Here is a 19,810-nt window from a genome sequence, read left to right as displayed (position 1 = left end):
GCACTCACACCAACGCAGTATACCGGTCACAGAGGTAAAACCGTTCTCCTCAAACCTAAGGTAATATTTAATCCAATTACAAAGGATCTGTTCTTACGTTGTCACTCTCTGGGAAACATCCGCATTACCATGCTGAATCTACCGGTTACTACCATAGTCTGACTGTGCTGTATATATTTTATGTATGAGTGTGTGAGTGCGTGAAGTCATTCCTGAGAATTGCTACAACAAGAATCAACTACTGATGTTTTACTAAGTGTATCAAAATACATATTTACTCTATCATATCTCTGAACTGTTTGCTTTATGATCCTTACCTATATTGCAACAATTGTTTCTACTCAAATATTCCTTGCTTCTGCTTGGCATCTACGAAGTTTTCTTTCAGTAAAAGTCTCACCAGTGATTTAACAGGTAGTTCAAACCATACTGCCTGTTTTATTCATTAAAAGAGCAACAAACCCTTAGCTTAAAAACACTGCATAAGTTCCTGCATAAAACAGGACATCACATAATTTTCAGGCCACAGTGTTCTAAGGGTTTGTTACTGGTAAACAAAACTTTGTTATTATGGATGCAAATGAAATTAAAACTGAGTTCTCTAACATACAAAGAAAATTAGATTATCTTGCACAAGGCTTAACAGAAGTACAAGCAGATAATACCGCATTAAAAGCTATTGTTAAAGAATATATGTCTCACAAAAGTACTGATGTACCTGAACCCCATATTCAATACCCTCAACCTTTTACTGGTAAAAGACATGAATTCAGAGATTTCAAAACTGCTTGTAAACTTCTTTTTACCATGAGACCCCGCACATATTATTCAGACCGCATCAGGGTTTGCACCACTATTTCATTTCTACAGGGAGAGCCCAGAACCTGGGCTAACAGGTTTTATGAAAATAATGACCCAATTTTGGATTCACTACAGGATTTCTTTCAAGCTATGTCTAATTTATATGAAGATACAGATACGCAAATAACTGCAGACTCTAAACTACGCGCACTCAAACAGGGTAAGCGCACGGTGGAGGAGTACACAACTGAATTTCAAATGTGGGCAACAGACTCACTATGGAACCAAGTTAGCCTTAAGAATCAGTTTAGGCTGGGCCTATCTGAAAACCTTAAGGATGAACTGTCTCGCCAGGAAATGCCTGATTCTCTTCCAGCACTTATTAAATTAAGCACATCCATAGATAGAAGACTCAGGGAACGGCGAGCAGAGAGATTCACTTCAGACACAATACCCAGACGTCAGGTCACTTATCCTACAACATCTGATAAATCTCAAGGTAGTGTAACCCCTATGGAGATAGGCACTATCAAGGGGCCACTAAGTAATGAGGAAAAAATGAGAAGAAGGTTAGAAAACTTGTGTTTATACTGTGGACAAAAGGAACACACCGTCTCAAGCTGTCCTTCATTACAAAGACAAAAGAAGGGTAAGAAAACCGGTTATAAAAACATATATCATATCTCAGATACAATGCAATTGACTTTACCTCTCTCTTTGCAGTGGGATCAGGAAAATATACACTCCAAGGCATTGATTGACTCAGGTGCATCTGGGAACTACATTGATTCTGTATATATTGTAAATAATAAAAATCCTCTGGTGTGCAAGCAGAACCCTGTGTTTGTTAAATCAATTGATGGTACTTTAATAAATAAGGGACCCATTACACACCAGACAATACCTTTGCTTATAATGATAAACAATGGGCACACAGAATATATTACATTTGATGTGATCCCCATATCACTGCATACTATCATTTTAGGATATAGTTGGTTGCAAAAACATAATCCCAAAATAGATTGGGAACATTCAAAACTTACACTAGACTCAACATATTGCCTAAACACCTGTTACCCTCATAGTATTTTAACATCATCTGAGACAGGGATACCAGGGATATATCAGGATTTGGCAGAGGTCTTCAATTTGAAAGAAGCAGAGAATTTACCACCCCACAGAAGCTTTGATTGCCCTATAGATATAATTCCAGGGTCACCAATACCACATGGGAAGATCTATCCTTTATCACAAGATGAGTTAGTGTATTTAAGGTCCTATTTGGATGACAACCTGAGAAAGGGATTCATATCCCACTCTACATCCCCTGCTGCAGCAGGCATGTTTTTGGTAAAAAACAAAGATGGCACTCTAAGGCCTATAATTGATTACAGGGCTTTAAACTCCATAACCATAAAGAACAGGTATCCATTACCACTAATACCAGAGATAATAGAACGGTTAAAAGGAGCACAAATATTTACTAAACTAGATTTAAAAGGGGCATATAACCTTATCAGAATGAAGAAAGGTGACGAATGGAAGACCGCTTTTCGGACTCGATATGGGTTATATCAATATAACGTCATGCCTTTTGGATTGAGCAATGCCCCAGCTACTTTCCAACACTTTATTAATGAAATCTTCCGAGATCTAATGGATATCTGTGTTATAGTGTATCTAGATGACATTCTAATTTATTCCAAGACAGAACAGGAACACGAAAGACATGTACGTTGGGTCTTAATGCGCTTGAAGGAACACAAGTTATATGCCAAACATGAAAAGTGTTTATTTCATGTGAACAAAATCAAATTCCTGGGATACATAATAACTCCTAACAGGATCCAAATGGATCCAGAGAAAGTTTCATCTGTACTAGAATGGCCCACACCGAAATCGGTTCGTGCCCTACAACGTTTTATTGGCTTTGCCAATTACTATCGAAAGTTTATAAAAAACTTTTCTGATATAGTAAAGCCCTTAACTCAGTTGACTAGTAAGAAACAAAGATATAAATGGACCGAACAGGCCCAATTAGCTTTTGACTACTTAAAGGGGCAATTCTCCAAAGCCCCCATTTTACACATGCCAGATCCTAAGCTACAATATGTGTTAGAGGTAGACGCCTCAAGTTCAGGTATAGGAGCAGTTCTATCTCAACAAGTAGACAACAAATCAGAATTATTTCCTGTAGCTTATTATTCAAGAAGATTCACACCTGCAGAAAATAACTATAGTATAGGAGATAAAGAACTCCTTGCTATCAAAGTATCCCTTGAACAATGGAGGCACTTACTGGAAGGTACACAAAAACCATTTAAAATCTTCACAGATCATAAGAATCTGGAATATTTGAAGAAAAGCAAAACTCTAACTTCCAGACAAGTAAGGTGGTCATTATTCTTAGATAGGTTCAATTTCTTGATCACTTACCGACCAGGAAGCCTGAATACCAAGGCTGATGCATTATCCAGAGTACAGGAAATGACACCTCAAGAGACCCTGACTCCAATAGTACCAATCGAAAAATGTATTGGAGTCCTAACACCTTTAGAGGAAGAGATTAAAAGGGCACAAGAAAAAGAAACGAATACACCTAAATCCTGTCACAAAAACCTAAATACTGGTTTAATAAACCATAAAGATCAATTGTATATACCCTGTTCATTAAGAAAACAAATATTGAAACACACTCATGATGAACCTTTATCCGGTCATACCGGAATACAAAAAACCATTGAAAAAACAAGAAGAAACTTTTGGTGGCCCCAAATGAATCAAACCATCCAAGATTATGTCAATTCCTGTGACACTTGTGCTAGAAATAAAATAGATCATAAAGGGCCCATCGGATTGTTGACCCCATTGCCAGTTCCGGATAAACCCTGGTCCATGATCTCGATGGACTTTATTGTAGAGCTACCAAAATCAAGGAACTTTAACACTATATTAGTTGTCATAGATCATCTAACAAAATTGGGACATTTTATACCCCTAAAAAGCTTACCCTCAGCTTTTACTACAGCAAATGTTTTTCTTAACCACATAGTGAAACTCCACGGACTACCCACTGATATAATAATAGATAGAGGTACACAATTCGCCTCATCCTTTTGGAGATCATTATGCAAATTGTTAAAAATCACACCAAGATTCTCAACAGCCTTCCATCCCCAAACCAATGGGATGACTGAGAAACTAAATCAAACATTAGAACAATATCTTTGTTGTTACATTTCCCATTTGCAGGATGATTGGATAGATTATTTATTAATGGCGGAATTCTCTTACAACAATTCGGTATCATCCTCAACAAAAATGACACCGTTCTATGTAACCTATGGATATCATCCGACAACTTTGACACTCACCAGCTGCTAAGGACTATTCTTTACAACTTGAAGCAAGACTAGCCCTAGTCAAAAAACACTTATCTGATGCAAAGAATTATCAGAAAGCTTATTATGATAAACGTCATAGACCCAGTCCAGTCTATAAAGTGGGTGACAAAGTGTTACTATCTATAAAGAATCTAAAACTACATGTACCCTCTAAGAAATTGGCGAACCAATACATTGGACCTTTTGTAATCAATAAAATTTTGAACCCTATGACGGTATGTTTAACTCTTCCTGCAGCTTATAGGATTCATCCCACTATACATGTGTCTCTGATAAAACCTTATAATTCTACTGTACAAACCAGTCTTCAGACTCCAACTGCGTTACAAATAGATGACCACGACGAATTTGAGGTGGACCGTATTCTAGATTCTAGGATCAAGAATCGTCACCTAGAGTACTTGTTAAAATGGAAAGGTTTTGGTCCTGAGGACAATTCTTGGCATCGTAGCACTGACATTTCTGCTCCCCGTCTGATTAGATCCTTTCATCGCAGGTATCCTTTGAAGCCATCCCTCTCGTCAATTGGGGGACCCCTTAGCGGGGGGAGTGTGTGATATACCTTTAAGGTATATCCCGCCTAACTTTCCTCCACCCTATATCAGGCACACCTGAACCATCATTCCTTGCCTGAAAATTGTTTTCTCTTTGGAGCTTATCTGATCGCATCCCTCATGTTGTGATTCTACTTTTGATAATTCCTAACTTGCTTCATTGTTACTTTCTCTCTGAACAGCAGTAGTAAGCGAGGATCTTTTGCTGTACACTTTACTTTCAAAAGTATTTCATTATTTCTCCAATTCTACCGGAATCCTATTATTTCATAAAACCGGATCAAGGAGCCACCGGATCTACTTGCAGCGTCCCGGAAGCCGCACTCACACCAACGCAGTATACCGGTCACAGAGGTAAAACCGTTCTCCTCAAACCTAAGGTAATATTTAATCCAATTACAAAGGATCTGTTCTTACCTTGTCACTCTCTGGAAAGTATCCGCATTACCATGCTGAATCTACCGGTTACTACCATAGTCTGACTGTGCTGTATATATTTTATGTATGAGTGTGTGAGTGCGTGAAGTCATTCCTGAGAATTGCTACAACAAGAATCAACTACTGATGTTTTACTAAGTGTATCAAAATACATATTTACTCTATCATATCTCTGAACTGTTTGCTTTATGATCCTTACCTATATTGCAACAATTGTTTCTACTCAAATATTCCTTGCTTCTGCTTGGCATCTACGAAGTTTTCTTTCAGTAAAAGTCTCACCAGTGATTTAACAGGTAGTTCAAACCATACTGCCTGTTTTATTCATTAAAAGAGCAACAAACCCTTAGCTTAAAAACACTGCATAAGTTCCTGCATAAAACAGGACATCACACCCCACCACACCCACAATTCAGTTTAACGAATAGCCAAGAAGTGGGGTGATAAGAAAGGAGCGAAAGCATCAACAAGGAATTGGAATAATTGTGCTTTATACCAAAAAATTATAACCACCACAAAAAGGGTGGGCCTCATGGACTCTTGCCAATATGAAAGAAATTAATTTATCAGGTAAGTTCTTACATAAAATATGTTTTCTTTCATGTAATTGGCAAGAGTCCATGAGCTAGTGACATATGGGATAGCAAATACCCAAGATGTGGAACTCCACGCAAGAGTCACTAGAGAGGGAGGGATAAAAATAAAGACAGCCAATTCCGCTGAAAAAAGAATCCACAACCCAAATCAAAAAGTTTTAATCTTTATAATGAAAAAAACTGAAATTATAAGCAGAAGAATCAAACTGAAACAGCTGCCTGAAGAACTTTTCTACCAAAAACTGCTTCTGAACAAGAGAAAACATCAAAATGGTAGAATTTAGTAAAAGTTTGCAAAGAAGACCAAGTTGCTGCTTTGCAAATCTGATCAACAGAAGCTTCATTCTTAAAAGCCCAGGAAGTAGAAACTGACCTAGTAGAATGAGCCGTAATCCTCTGAGGCGGGGATTTACCCGACTCCAGATAAGCATGATGAATCAAAAGCTTTAACCAAGAGGCCAAAGAAATGGCAGAAGCCTTCTGACCTTTCCTGCAACCAAAAAAGATAACAAATAGACTAGAAGTCTTTCTGAAATCTTTAGTAGCTTCAACATAATATTTCAAAGCTCTAACCATGTCCAAAGAATGCAAAGATCTTTCCAAAGAATTCTTAGGATTAGAACATAACGAAGGGACAACACTTTCTCTACTAATGTTGTTGGAATTCACAACTTTAGGTAAAAATGTAAATGAAGTCTGCAAAACCGCCTTATCCTGATGAAAAATCAGAAAAGGAGACTCACAAGAAAGAGCAGATAATTCAGAAACTATTCTAGCAGAAGAGATGGCCAAAAGAAACAATACTTTCCAAGAAAGTAATTTAATGTCCAGAGAATGCATAGGCTCAAACGGAGGAGCCTGTAAAGCCCTCAAAACCAAATTAAGACTTCAAGGAGGAGAAATTGGCTTAATCACAGGACTGATACGAACCAAAGCCTGTAAAAAACAATGAATGTCAGGAAGATTAGCAATTTTTCTGTGAAACAGAACAGAAAGAGCAGAGATTTGACCTTTCAAGGAACTTGCAGACAAACCCTTATCTAAACCATCCTGAAGAAACTGTAAAATTCTAGGAATTCTAAAAAGAATGCCAAGAGAATTTATGAGAAGAACAACATGAAATGCAAGTCTTCCAAACTCGGTAATAAATCTTTCTAGACACAGATTTGCAAGCCTGCAACATGGTATTAATCACTGAGTCAGAGAAACCTCTATGACTAAGCACTAAACGTTCAATCTCCATACCTTCAAATTTAATGATTTGAGATCCTGATGGAAAAATGGACCTTGAGATAGAAGGTCTGGCCTTAACGGAAGTGGCCAAGGTTGGCAACTGGACATCCGAACAAGATCCGCATACCAAAACCTGTGTGGCCATGCTGGAGCCACCAGCAGTACAAATGAACACTCCATTATGATTTTGGAAATCACTCTTGGAAGGAGAACTAGAGGCGGAAAGATATAAGCAGGTTGATAATTCCAAGGAAGTGACAACGCATCCACTGCTTCCGCCTGAGGATCCCTGGACCTGGACAGATACCTGGGAAGTTTCCTGTTTAGATGAGAAGCCATCAGATCTATTTCCGGAAGCCCCCACATCTGAACAATCTAAAGAAACACATCTGGGTGAAGAGACTATTCTCCCGGATATAAAGTCTGGCGACTGAGATAATCCGCTTCCCAATTGTCTATACCTGGGATATGGACCTCAGAGATTAGACAAGAGCTGGATTCCACCCATGCAAGTATCCGAGATACTTCTTTCATAGCTCGAGGACTGTGAGTCCCACCTTGATGGTTGACATACGCCACGGTTGTGACATTGTCTGTCTGAAAACAAATAAACGGTTCTCTCTTCAGAAGAGGCCAAAACTGAAGAGCTCTGAGAATCGCACGGAGTTCCAAAATATTGATTGGTAATCTCGCCTCTTGAGATTTCCAAACCCCCTGCGCTGTCAGAGATCCCCAGACACCTCCCCAACCTGAAAGACTTGCATCTGTTGAAATCACAGTCCAGGTTGGACGAACAAAAGAGGCCCCCTGGACCAAAAGGTGGTGATCTAACCACCAAGTCAGAGATAGTCGAATATTGGGATTTAAGGATATTAATTGTGATATCTTTGTATAATCCCTGCACCATTGGTTCAGCATACAAAGCTGAAGAGGTCTCATGTGAAAACGAGCAAAGGGGATCGTGTCCGATGCTGCAGTCATGAGACCTAAAACCTCCATGCACATAGCTACTGAAGGGAATGATTAAGACTGAAGGTTCCGACAAGCTGAAACCAATTTCAGACGTCTTTTGTCTGTTAGAGACAAAGTCATGGATACTGAATCTATTTGGAATCCTAAAAAGGTTACTCTTGTCTGAGGAATCAAGGAACTTTTTGGTAAATTGATCCTCCAACCATGTCTTTGAAGAAACAACCCTAGTTGATTTGTGTGAGATTCTGCAGAATGTAAAGACTGAGCAAGTACCAAGATATCGTCCAAATAAGGAAACGCCACAATACCCCGCTCTCTGATTACAGAGAGTAGGGCACCGAGAACCTTTGAAAAAATCCTTGGAGCTGTTGCTAGGCCAAAAGGAAGAGCAACAAATTGGTAATGCTTGTCTAGAAAAGAGAATCTCAGGAACTGATAATGATCTGGATGAATCAGAATATGAAGATAAGCATCCTGTAAGTCTATTGTGGACATATAATGCCCTTGCTGAACAAAAGGCAGAATAGTCCTTATAGTCACCATTTTGAATGTTGGTATTCTTACATAACGATTCAACATTTTTAGATCCAGAACTGGTCTGAAAGAATTCTCTTTCTTTGGAACAATGAACAGATTTGAATAAAACCCCAGACCCCGTTCCAGATATGGAACTGGCACAATTACCCCGGATAACTCCAGGTCTGAAATGCACTTCAGGAAAGCCTGAGCCTTTACTGGGTTCACTGGAATGCGTGAGAGAAAGAAACTTCTCACAGGCAGTCTTACCTTGAAACCTATTCTGTACCCTTGAGAAACAATGTTCTGAATCCAATGATTTTGGATTGAATTGATCCAAATATCCTTGAAAAATCAAAGTCTGCCCCCTACCAGCTGCGCTGGAATGAGGGCCGCACCTTCATGCGGACTTGGGGGCTGGTTTTGATTTTCTAAAAGGCTTGGATTTATTCCAGACTGGAGAAGGCTTCCAATTGGAAACCGTTCCTTTAGGGGAAGGGTCAGGTTTCTGTTCCTTATTCTGACAAAAGGAACGAAAACGGTTAGCAGCCCTAAATTTACCCGTAGATTTTTTATCCTGAGGCAAAAAAGCTCCCTTCCCCCCAGTGACAGTTGAAATTATAGAATCCAACTGAGAACCAAATAATGTATTACCTTGGAAAGATAGAGATAGCAATGTTGACTTAGAAGTCATAGCCGCATTCCAAGATTTAAGCCATAAAGCTCTTCTAGCTAAAATAGCTAAAGACATATACCTGACATCAATTCTAATGATATAAAAAATGGCATCACATATGAAATTATTAGCATGTTGAAGCTTAACAATGCTATACACATTAGGATCTGGTACTTGTTGCGCTAAAGTTTCCAACTAAAAAGTTGAAGCTGCAGCAACATCAGCCAAAGAAATAGCAGGCCTAAGAAGATTACCTAAACATAAATAAGCCTTCCTTAGATTCAAGCTTCCTATCTAAAGGATCTTTAAAAGAAGTACTATCTGCCGTAGGAATAGTAGTACGCTTAGCAAGAGTAGAGATAGCCCCATCAACTTTGGGGATCTTTCCCAAAACTCCAATCTATCAGTCGGCAAAGGGTAAAATCTCTTAAACCTTGAAGAAGGAGTAAATGAAGTACCCAGACTATTCCATTCCCTAGAAATTACCTCTGAAATAGCATCAGGAACTGGAAAAACCTCTGTAATAACTACATGAGGTTTAAAAACTGAATTTAAACGTTTACTGGTTTTAATATCAAGAGGACTAGTCTCCTCCATATCTAATGCAATCAACACCTCTTTTAATAAAGAATGAATATACTCCATTTTAAATAAATATTAAGTTTTGTCAGTGTCAATATCTGAGGCAGAATCTTCTGAACCAGATAGATCCTCATCAGAGATAGATACATCAGAATGCTGTCGGTCATTTAAAAATTCATCGAAATTATGAGAAGTTTTAAAAGACCTTTTACGTTTATTAGACGGTGGTATAACAGACAGGGCCTTCTGAATAGAATTAGAAACAAATCATCTCTCATTAACAGGAATATCCTGAACATTAGATGTTGAAGGAACAACAACAGGTAATGGATTATTACTAATGGAAATATTGTCTGCGTTTGAAAGTTTATCATGACAACTAACACAAACTACAGCCGGAGGAACAGTTACCATAAGTTTACAACAAATGCACTTAGCTTTGGTAGAACCGACATCAGGCAGCAGCATTCCAGAAGTAGATTCTGATACAGGGTCAGATTGGGGCATCTTGCAATATGTAATAGAAAAAAGAACATATAAAGCAAAATTATCAATTTCCTTATATGACAGTTTCAGGAATGGGAAAAAAATGCAAACAAAATAAGCCTCTGGAAACCAGAAGCAAAAATACATGAAGACTTAAATAATGTCAAAAGTCTGGCACCAAGTATGACGCCCACAACTGTCAAAATATTTTTTGGCGCCAAAAACGTCTGCAACAAACATGAGCGTCATAGATGACGCAACTACGTGAAAATTTTTGGCGCCAAGTAAGACGCCGGAAATGACGAAAATACATCAACAAACGTAATTCTCGCGCCAAAAAAGTCTCGCGCCAAAAATGACGCAATAAATTATAGCATTTTGCGCACCCGCGAGCCTAACAGCCCATAATTTGGAAAAAAATAAATTTTGAAAAATTTCAGGTAAGAAAAAAATTCTCTTTTTTTTTTTTTTTTTATATATGCATTTCCCAAAATGAAACTGACAGTCTGTAAAAAAGGAAATATACTGATAAACCTGAATCATGGCAAATATAAGTACAAACATTATATTTAGAACTTTACATTTAAAGTGCTAAACCATAGCTAAGAGTGTCTTAAATAAAGGAAACATACTTACCAAAAGACACTCATCTACATAAAGTAGATAGCCAAACCAGTACTGAAACGAGAATCAGCAGAGGTAATGGTATTATAAGAGTATATCGTCGATCTGAAAAGGGAGGTAGGAGATGAATCTCTACGACCGATAACAGAGAACCTATGAAATAGATCCCCGTTAGGATGACCATTGCGTTCAATAGGTAATAGTCCCTTTACATTCCTCTGCCATTCACTGCACTCTGAGAGGAACCGGGCTTCAGCATGCTGAGAAGCGCATATCAACGTAGAAATCTAGCACAAACTTACTTCACCACCTCCATAGGAGGCAAAGTTTGTAAAACTGAATTGTGGGTGTGGTGGGGGGTGTATTTATAGGCATTTTGAGGTTTGGGAAACTTTGCCCCTCCTGGTAGGAATGTATATCCCATACGTCACTAGCTCATGGACTCTTGCAAATTACATGAAAGAAATGGAAAAGTGCTGTGGTCCTTAAGGGGTCCTCTTGGGCCTTTAAGAACGAGGCCTCTATGGATCAGATTTGTAAGGAGGCCACCTGGTCCTCCTTACACACTTTTTCTAAATTTTACAAGTTTGTTGTTTTTGCAGCTTTCGGGAGAAAGGTTTTGCAGACTGTGGTGCCCTCAGATTAGGGTTTGCCTCTCTTTTAGTCCCTCCCGTTTTCATTCAGTGTCCTCTAGAGCTTGGGTATGTTTCCCAACAGTAAGGAATGAAGCCGTGGACTCTCCTTGTATTTAGAAGGAAAACATAAATTATGCTTACCAGATAATTTAATTTCCTTCTGTACAAGGAGAGTCCTTGGCCCACGCCCGTGTTCTCCGATGGGCGGCCCCCTAAATTATAATTTTCTTCTGGCACCTTTTATACCCTGTTTCTCCTACTGTTCCTTGTTTCCTCAGCAGAATGACTGGGGGATGGGGGAAGTTGTAGAGGTATTTAAGCCTTTGGCTGGGGTGTCTTTGCCTCCTCCTGGTGGCCAGGTTCAGTATTTCAAACAGATCAGCAAAGAGCTGAACAAAGAGTACAAATATAGCACTCACAACGTTAGAAAGAACAATCATTGAATAGGAACAAAGATAGAAAGTAATTTAAAACTTAACTTTTACTAAGTTAGTTAAAATAGAGGGTACAAAAATGATGCATTAAAATTTGCATATGCTTATTAAAGTTTGGTAAGGTACAATAATGAATTGGAACACTAATGATGAAGTAATCCTTGGATGGTGTGGGGTTAATGGCAGGTATTGAATCCTAAATTCTGGATAATTCCAATGGAAATATCAGAAAACTAAATCTGAGAGTGAGCCCCAATTGACTTGGTTGTAAATATATGAGGTTACCTCTGTAAAGAAACCCAAAGTTAGAAATTCTAAATAGTGCTTAACAGTTAGCCAAGTGATAGAGCCTATCAGAGAATAGTTTTCAACAAATATATAGTAGAGACTTGAATTACCCTTAGTTTGCCAAATAATCCAGGGACCAATACCTTTTAATTACCAAGTGGTATTACCAGAGACCTGTGACTGTTGGTTTACCAAGTGCTACCTTGGGGAACATTCAGAATTCATGTTAAAAAGCCAATGGCAAAAATATGGTGAATAGAAACCTTAGAGCTATTTGATGTTGAGTACCTTTAAATACTAGCTCTCTCTGGAAATGCCAGAGACCTATACCTTTTAATTTACCGTCTGGCACCTTGTAGTTTGCCAAATAATAAAGCACATAGATATGAGTATAAGTAGTTATAACTCTGGAAATACCAGAAGCCTATACCTATTAGTTTATCAAATATTGCTATTTGTATATGAGTACCTTTTAATACCAGCTCTCTCTGGAGATATGGTGAGGAAAAAACCTCAGAGCTATTTGTAGTTGATTACCTTTTAATACCTTTTAATACCAGCTCTCTCTGGAAATACCAGAGACCTATACCTTTTAGTATACCATATGGCACCTTGTAGTTTGCCAAATGATGAAGTACCTGAATATGAATATAAGTAGTTATAAATCTGGAAATGACCAGCAGCCTATACCTATTAATTTATCAAGTATTACTATTGTGGGGGGCAGACTCTCTGTTTTCTCAAGCATAGATACGGGATGTTCCATATCCGTGGGCCGTGGACATAGTATCCCAGGGTTACAAATTAAAATTCAAGACCTTTCCTCCCAGAGGCAGGTTTCACCTCTCAAAATTATCTGCAGACCAAATAAAAAGAGAAGTGTTCTTGAAATGTGTACCGGACCTTTCGCTTATGGAAGTGATAGTTCCAGTTCAAGAACAGGGTCTAGGGTTCTATTCCAATCTGTTTGTGGTTCCCAAAAAGGAGGAAACTTTCAGGCTTATTCTAGATCTACAGTGTATAAACAAGTTTCTCAGAGTGCTGTCCTTCAAAATGGAGACTATCCGTTCCATTCTTCCTTTAGTGCAAGAGGGTCAGTTCATGACTAGCATAGATCTGAAGGATGCATACCTATATGTTCCCATTCACAGGGATCATCACAAATTTCTAAGATTTGCCTTTCTGGACAGATACCTTCAGTTTGTAGCTCTTCCTTTTGGCCTTGCCACAGCTCCCAGAATTTTCTCAAAACTCCTGAGGGCTCTTTTGGGAGTGATTCGGTCTCGGGGGAATTGCAGTGGTGCCTTATCTGGATGACATTCTGGTACAGGCACCATATTTTCAACTTGCAAAATCTCACACAGAGATATTGTTGTCTTTTCTTCGCGCTCACGCCTTGTTCTGGCCACAAGGATGGTCTTTCTAGGAAAAATTATAGATTCCCTTTCAATTAAGATATTCCTGACAGAAGTCAGAGAAGCAAAGATTCTTTCCTCTTGCCCATCTCTACAGTCTGCTTTAAAGCCATCAGTGGCCCAATGTATGGAGGTAATTGGTCTGATGGTGGCTTCCATGGACATAGTTCCTTTTGCCCGATTCCATCTGAGAGCTGTGCAGTTATGCATGCTCAGTCAATGGAACGGGGATTATGCAGATCTGTCTCAGAAGATAGTTCTAGATCAGACGACAAGAGACTCTCTTCCGTGGTGGCTGTCTCTATAACATCTGTCTCAGGGGACATGCTTTCGGAGACCCTCATGGGTGATTATGACCACAGACGCCAGCCTGGTGGGCTAGGGAGCAGTCTGGGATGCATTGAAAGCACAAGGACTTTGGTCTCAGGAGGAATCTGCTCTCTCTTGGAGTTGAGTGCGATCTTCAATGCCTTGATGGCTTGGCCTAAGCCCGATTTATCAGGTTCCAATCAGACAACATAACCTCAGTGGCTTACATCAACCACCAGGGGGGAACTCAGAGTTCCTTAGCCATGAAGGAGGTGGCTCAAATTATTCAATTGGCGGAAGCTCCCTATCTGCCATCCACATTCTGGACGTGGACAACTGGGAGGCGGATTTCCTAAGCAGACAGACTTCATCCTGGGGAGTGGGAATTCCATCCAGAGGTGTTTTACAGGTTAACCATCAAATGGGGGGTACCGGAATAGGATCTGTTGGTGTCTCGACAGAACGCCAAGCTTCCAAAGTACGGTTCAAGGTCAAGGGATCCTCAGGCCTTCCTGATAGATGCTCTGGCAGTTCCTTGGAACTTCAAGTTGGCATACCTTTTTCCCACATTTGCTCTCCTAACACAAGTTATTGCTCAGCTCCAGCAGGAGAGAGCATCAGTGATTTTAATAGCTCCGGCGTGGCCACGCAGGATCTGGTATGCAGAACTAGTGGAAATGTTGTCTCTGCCACCGTTAAGACTCCCTCTGAGGAAGGACCTTCTACTTTAGGGGCCTTTTCTCCAACCAAATCTTGCTACTGGTAAAAAAAGTTATCACTGTTTTACTGGTAACATTTTCTCTGCACATGCATGTGAAGCATAGCTAGATATTCTCAGTGCATCAGCATTTTAAATACTGAAGCTGCTTATAGTAGGACTTGTATCATGTTAGCATTTATTTGAGTCATTACCAAATTGTACAAGCACCTTAGGCTCTGAGTAAGTTCTGTGTTTAAAATGCGGAGTCACGGTGCATACTAAAATATGCTTTTAAAACAGAAAAAATATTTCTTATAAAAGCCAATACATGTATATTACAAAAATGTTTCTATTCAAAACTGAAATGCATCCATATGGATTCCAATTTTGGCTGGAATGTCCCTTTAACTTTGTTTTGAATAAAATTACTCTAGTTTTTTTCGTGTCATGTGTCTCTTTAACCCCTTCATGCCAGGGCCAAGTGCTTGTAAACACTTGCTTGAAAAATAAGATCATGCGATCACGTGATTTCAAGGCTGGTATCAGATCATGGGGGCTCCCTACAATTCTAGGAACACCCCCAGTCCTATTTGCCATTGCATAAAAAGGAGACTGAAGGACGCCAAAAAAATATGACTTTCCATGCTGTCATAACGGCATTAAAGCTAATCACTGTTAGGACAGCATGGAACGTCCTAACGACATGAAGCTGCTAAATATATAGGGCTAGACAACTGGAGCGCTATTTTAACAGCCGCCCAAAGGGGAAATTTGCCCGTTTACGGGTGCACGTTAAATAACCAGCCATTGCAAGTGGCTGGTTAATGCTCGCGGGAGCACTTTGCGCAATTACCTAGAGGTCAGACCTCTGGTTAATTAAATAAAAAAGAAAGTACCCCAATTGCCTCCAAAATAAAGTGTACAGTTCCTTTTATTATATATATATATATATATATATATATATATATATATATATATATATATATATATATATATATATATATATATATATATATATATATATATATATATATATATATATATATATATATATAAGAAATAAACTGCATTATAAGGGATTAACGTGAGGGGATGTGGGGTGTTAGAGAAAAAAAAAATATGTATATGCACAAACACAATTATATATGTATATATTCATATACATTTTTTTTTTTAAATATATTTTTTTATTGAGGTTTCCACAATGTACATAAATCATATGAGCAACAGCTCAACATTGCATCATACAGTTAGGTTATGAAACAAGATGGAGAGATAAAGCTCTAAGAACAAACAATATGAATCAACAATATATGTAACATAGGCAGCATATTGGTTCGCATCTACATGAGGAATCTATGTTCAATCTATGCTGCAGGATGAACTTAAGTTAATAGGTAGTACTCTACAAGCAAAGTTACTTAGGAAGACTATGAACAATGTGTTACACAATGTTGAGCTGTATTAATAGTAACCTCATTTTTAATATATAATAGGTTATGGTAGCTAAGGCTCAGGTAAAATAAAGATTGTCTGGTATAATGGAAAAGGCTTAGATATTGGCAGATTAGTAGGAACCTATCTTGTGATTTCTAAGGGATAATAGTTAATATACAGTTTCCTCATATTAAGTTTATTGCGTATAGATAGTGAGCTTAGCTAGTTAGCTAGAAAGTGGGTGGGGGGTGCAGCGGGCAAGAGCCGCTTAAAATAAGGTAAGGGAGGAGGGTAGGGATGAGGGGGCGGAGCTAGATAAAGTGTTACACTCATGGGCATGTTTAGGTCTCTGAGGTTTTTTAGTTACGTTATAAGTAAGGGTGAAGAACTATGTTTACATTGACTAAAGTGATATTTGTCATGAGAATATGGGCGACTTTGTAACTTTAACATAATATAGCATTACACATTACACACACAGCCAACAGTAAGCATGTAGGGTACTCTGTATGGAGAAGGAGCTGTTCTGGAGGGTATTAAAATGAATGGGTGAATGGGTACTCAAACACCAAACGCGCTGAATTAAAATGAATACGATATGTTCACCAGTAATATTTGGTCAAGGGAATGTCACCAGGCACTAATTCAGTTAGGGCGCCATGACTATTTCTTGATTTGGACCTGGTTGATTAAACATGTCATAGGTACAAGCTATCATGAGAAGAACATACTCTTACGCACAAACTAAATAGGAACCCATCTCTCCTCAGATTAAATAGGTATATGAGAAGATATATAACAGTATCTTGAAGAGAACAAATTATTCTGATAACGTGGTTTAGAATAGAGGAGCAGTATGAGATTTAACACTATGGCCATAGGAAACTATCTCTAGACAGAAATGGAGATATGCTTCTGAGCATAGTTTGTCAGGGCTTCAACATACAGAGCCTCCAATCATAGGAATGTTAGTATAATATAATCAACTATAGGTATATATCAGTGCAGGCCAGTATACTGTGTTGAGCTAAATAGCTTTTAACTGTAATAGGAATTTCTTCAGTAAAATGTACACACTAATTAATATCTTTCAAAGTCTGTACATATAGGAGGAACTAGTATCTATAAACAAATGACTCAGTAGCAAAGATATAAATATGCTCCATGCAAGTGGCATTAGGTCATAGTCATTGTGATACATAAAGCAAATGGTGTTGAGCATGTTGTAAAACTAAAAACGGTTACCTTATATAATTGTTTATCTCTTTTAGAATTTGTTATAATCCTGTCCATTATTAACTAAGCCTCTAAATAAAGCAGAGTAACTGGTATAAAGCATAATGAAGGGCGTAGTATGTGTAAGGGCCCATAAACCAAACTTTAGCCTACAGTCTATACAGACCTGCGTCCTACTGATTAGGTCCAACTATATAGTGAGCCAGGACAGAGACAAACGGCTGACAGACACAAACAGCTGTGGAATAAAATATAAAAACATATAACCTGCTATCATAGGACTATTAAATATAATATAACGTCTGCTTAAAACATTTGAGACATATAGGATAATAATGAAAGATTGCGTAGGAGAGTTTAACTAATTCCTATTCTTGTACTAGTCATATGATTCATCAGTTGCAGTGTTAAAGATGTTAGGTAAACCATGTTTAAACTTCATGAAAACGAAACATACTACAGGGAGAGCTAATAAAAAAACTATACATATTATGAGATACTAATAGTAAAGCTCAGTTTGTGTCGTCAAACCGCTTATTTTTCACATGCGACCCAGACTGTGATAGTAGGCGATAAGTCTCTGCTGTTACTGAACTAACAATATAGTGAACATTTAAGACAAGTCGCTATTAATGTAATATTAATGCTTTGGCAAACATCATTAAATAAAGAGAATGCGATAAGGTTTTTTTTTGGGAAAGTGAGGACAAAATTGGAGTAGGGTTAACAGAACCACAGGGGGGGATTGAGCTTCTAAGCATAAGGAGGTAACAAGCTGGAGTCCGGATTCATAAAGAGATTGCCTAGTGTCTCTGAACTCTACTACCCTATACCACAGGCAAAAAATAATGAGTCAAGGTTCGCTTGCTGTGAAGCTTCAGAGCTCTTGGAGAATATAGGTAGGAAGTGCCGCTGGGAAGGTAACCTCAACCGGGTCTCGATCTCTAATGACACACTTGACAGAGCTTCCAGGATTGAGGAAACCCCGCTCCATACTGTTAATGGGAGTGTGCGTTGTGGTTTTCAGGCTGCGTATGTGAGTTGTTCCCTTCACCTGCTTCCGGATCATCTCCAGCTGTACTGCGCAATGCTGCTTAGGATCTGTGTGCATAGCTGAAGGCTGCGAGGCGCTGTAATGCTCACAGATGTATATCTGTTCTGCCGTCACAGGACTGGTATTCTGAATTGCTGTGATATAAACCTCCTCAGCAGCCTGATATGAATGCCCTTTGTGATGCGGCGCATCTAGGTCAAAGCTACCGGCAATCCTCTCAGTTTCCACTGTCATTGGCTCAGGCTGTTGCGGGTCCATAGCGGCTCTCAACTCACTAATAAGAGCTTGCCGGTGTCTGTCTAGTAAGAGCACTAAGCTGTGGAGCACAGACACAATTTGCCTCTCCATAGAATAGCTTAAAGGGCGATTAGAGGATAGAAGATGTATCTCTGAATAAAGAGATGGTGCGTAGGTGTCCCCTAAGATGGCGGCTCAGTCCATGTAACAACCCCAGCGAGTCGGAAGGCCTTTGTATTTGTTGCTTTATCAACTATTCTGCTTTATTGTCTCACATCACATGTCTTCTTGTTCCAAAACATGTTAAAAGACAAATATTGGGGTATAAGAGCTTAATGTGCCAGCAATATAAGTTTTGTATGATCAGGTATCAGGAGCTCCTCAGTCCATGTAACAACCCCAGCGAGTCGGAAGGCCTTTGTATTTGTTGCTTTATCAACTATTCTGCTTTATTGTCTCACATCACATGTCTTCTTGTTCCAAAACATGTTAAAAGACAAATATTGGGGTATAAGAGCTTAATCTGCCAGCAATATAAGTTTTGTATGATCAGGTATCAGGAGCTCTTGCTTGGCACGTCTTGCTGCTTCGGCTGCCGGCTCCGCCCCCCCCTTCATATACATTTTTAATTTGCTGCCCAACGCTGTTCTTTGCTGTGTCTTACGGCATGAGAACGAGGGTCCCACTGGAGCCTATCGAAGCGCTCTCATGAGTGCAGCAAAAATATTGCGCTCCACTCGTAATCAAGGCCATAGTAAGCAAGCTGAATTAGTTTTCTTTTCTTTTTTTCTATGCAATGACATCCCCCTTAAAAAAAGGAATGTAAAGTCAAAATTGAACTCACATTTCAGATAAAGTGTGCAATTTTAAACAACTTTTAAAATTACTTCTATTATCTCATTGGCTTCATTCTCTTGGTATCCTTTGTTCAAAAGCATACATAGGTAAACTTTGGATCAGCAGCACACTATGGAAAGCTAGCTGGTGATTAGCTCAACCAATATGTTCTGCTAGCTCCCAGTAGTGCTTTGCTACACCTTAAACAAAGGCTACAAAAAGAATGAAGCAAATGTAAAGGAATACTGAAACCAAATGTAGCCACCAATCAGAAAGCACTACCCAATTTCTGAACCAAAATGGTCCGGCTTCTAAGCCAACATTCCTGCTTTTTCAAATAAAG

The sequence above is a fragment of the Bombina bombina genome, chromosome 1, assembly GCF_027579735.1.
Source record: "Bombina bombina isolate aBomBom1 chromosome 1, aBomBom1.pri, whole genome shotgun sequence".
In the NCBI taxonomy this organism is placed as follows: Eukaryota; Metazoa; Chordata; class Amphibia; order Anura; family Bombinatoridae; genus Bombina; species Bombina bombina.
This window is presented reverse-complemented; position numbering follows the sequence as displayed.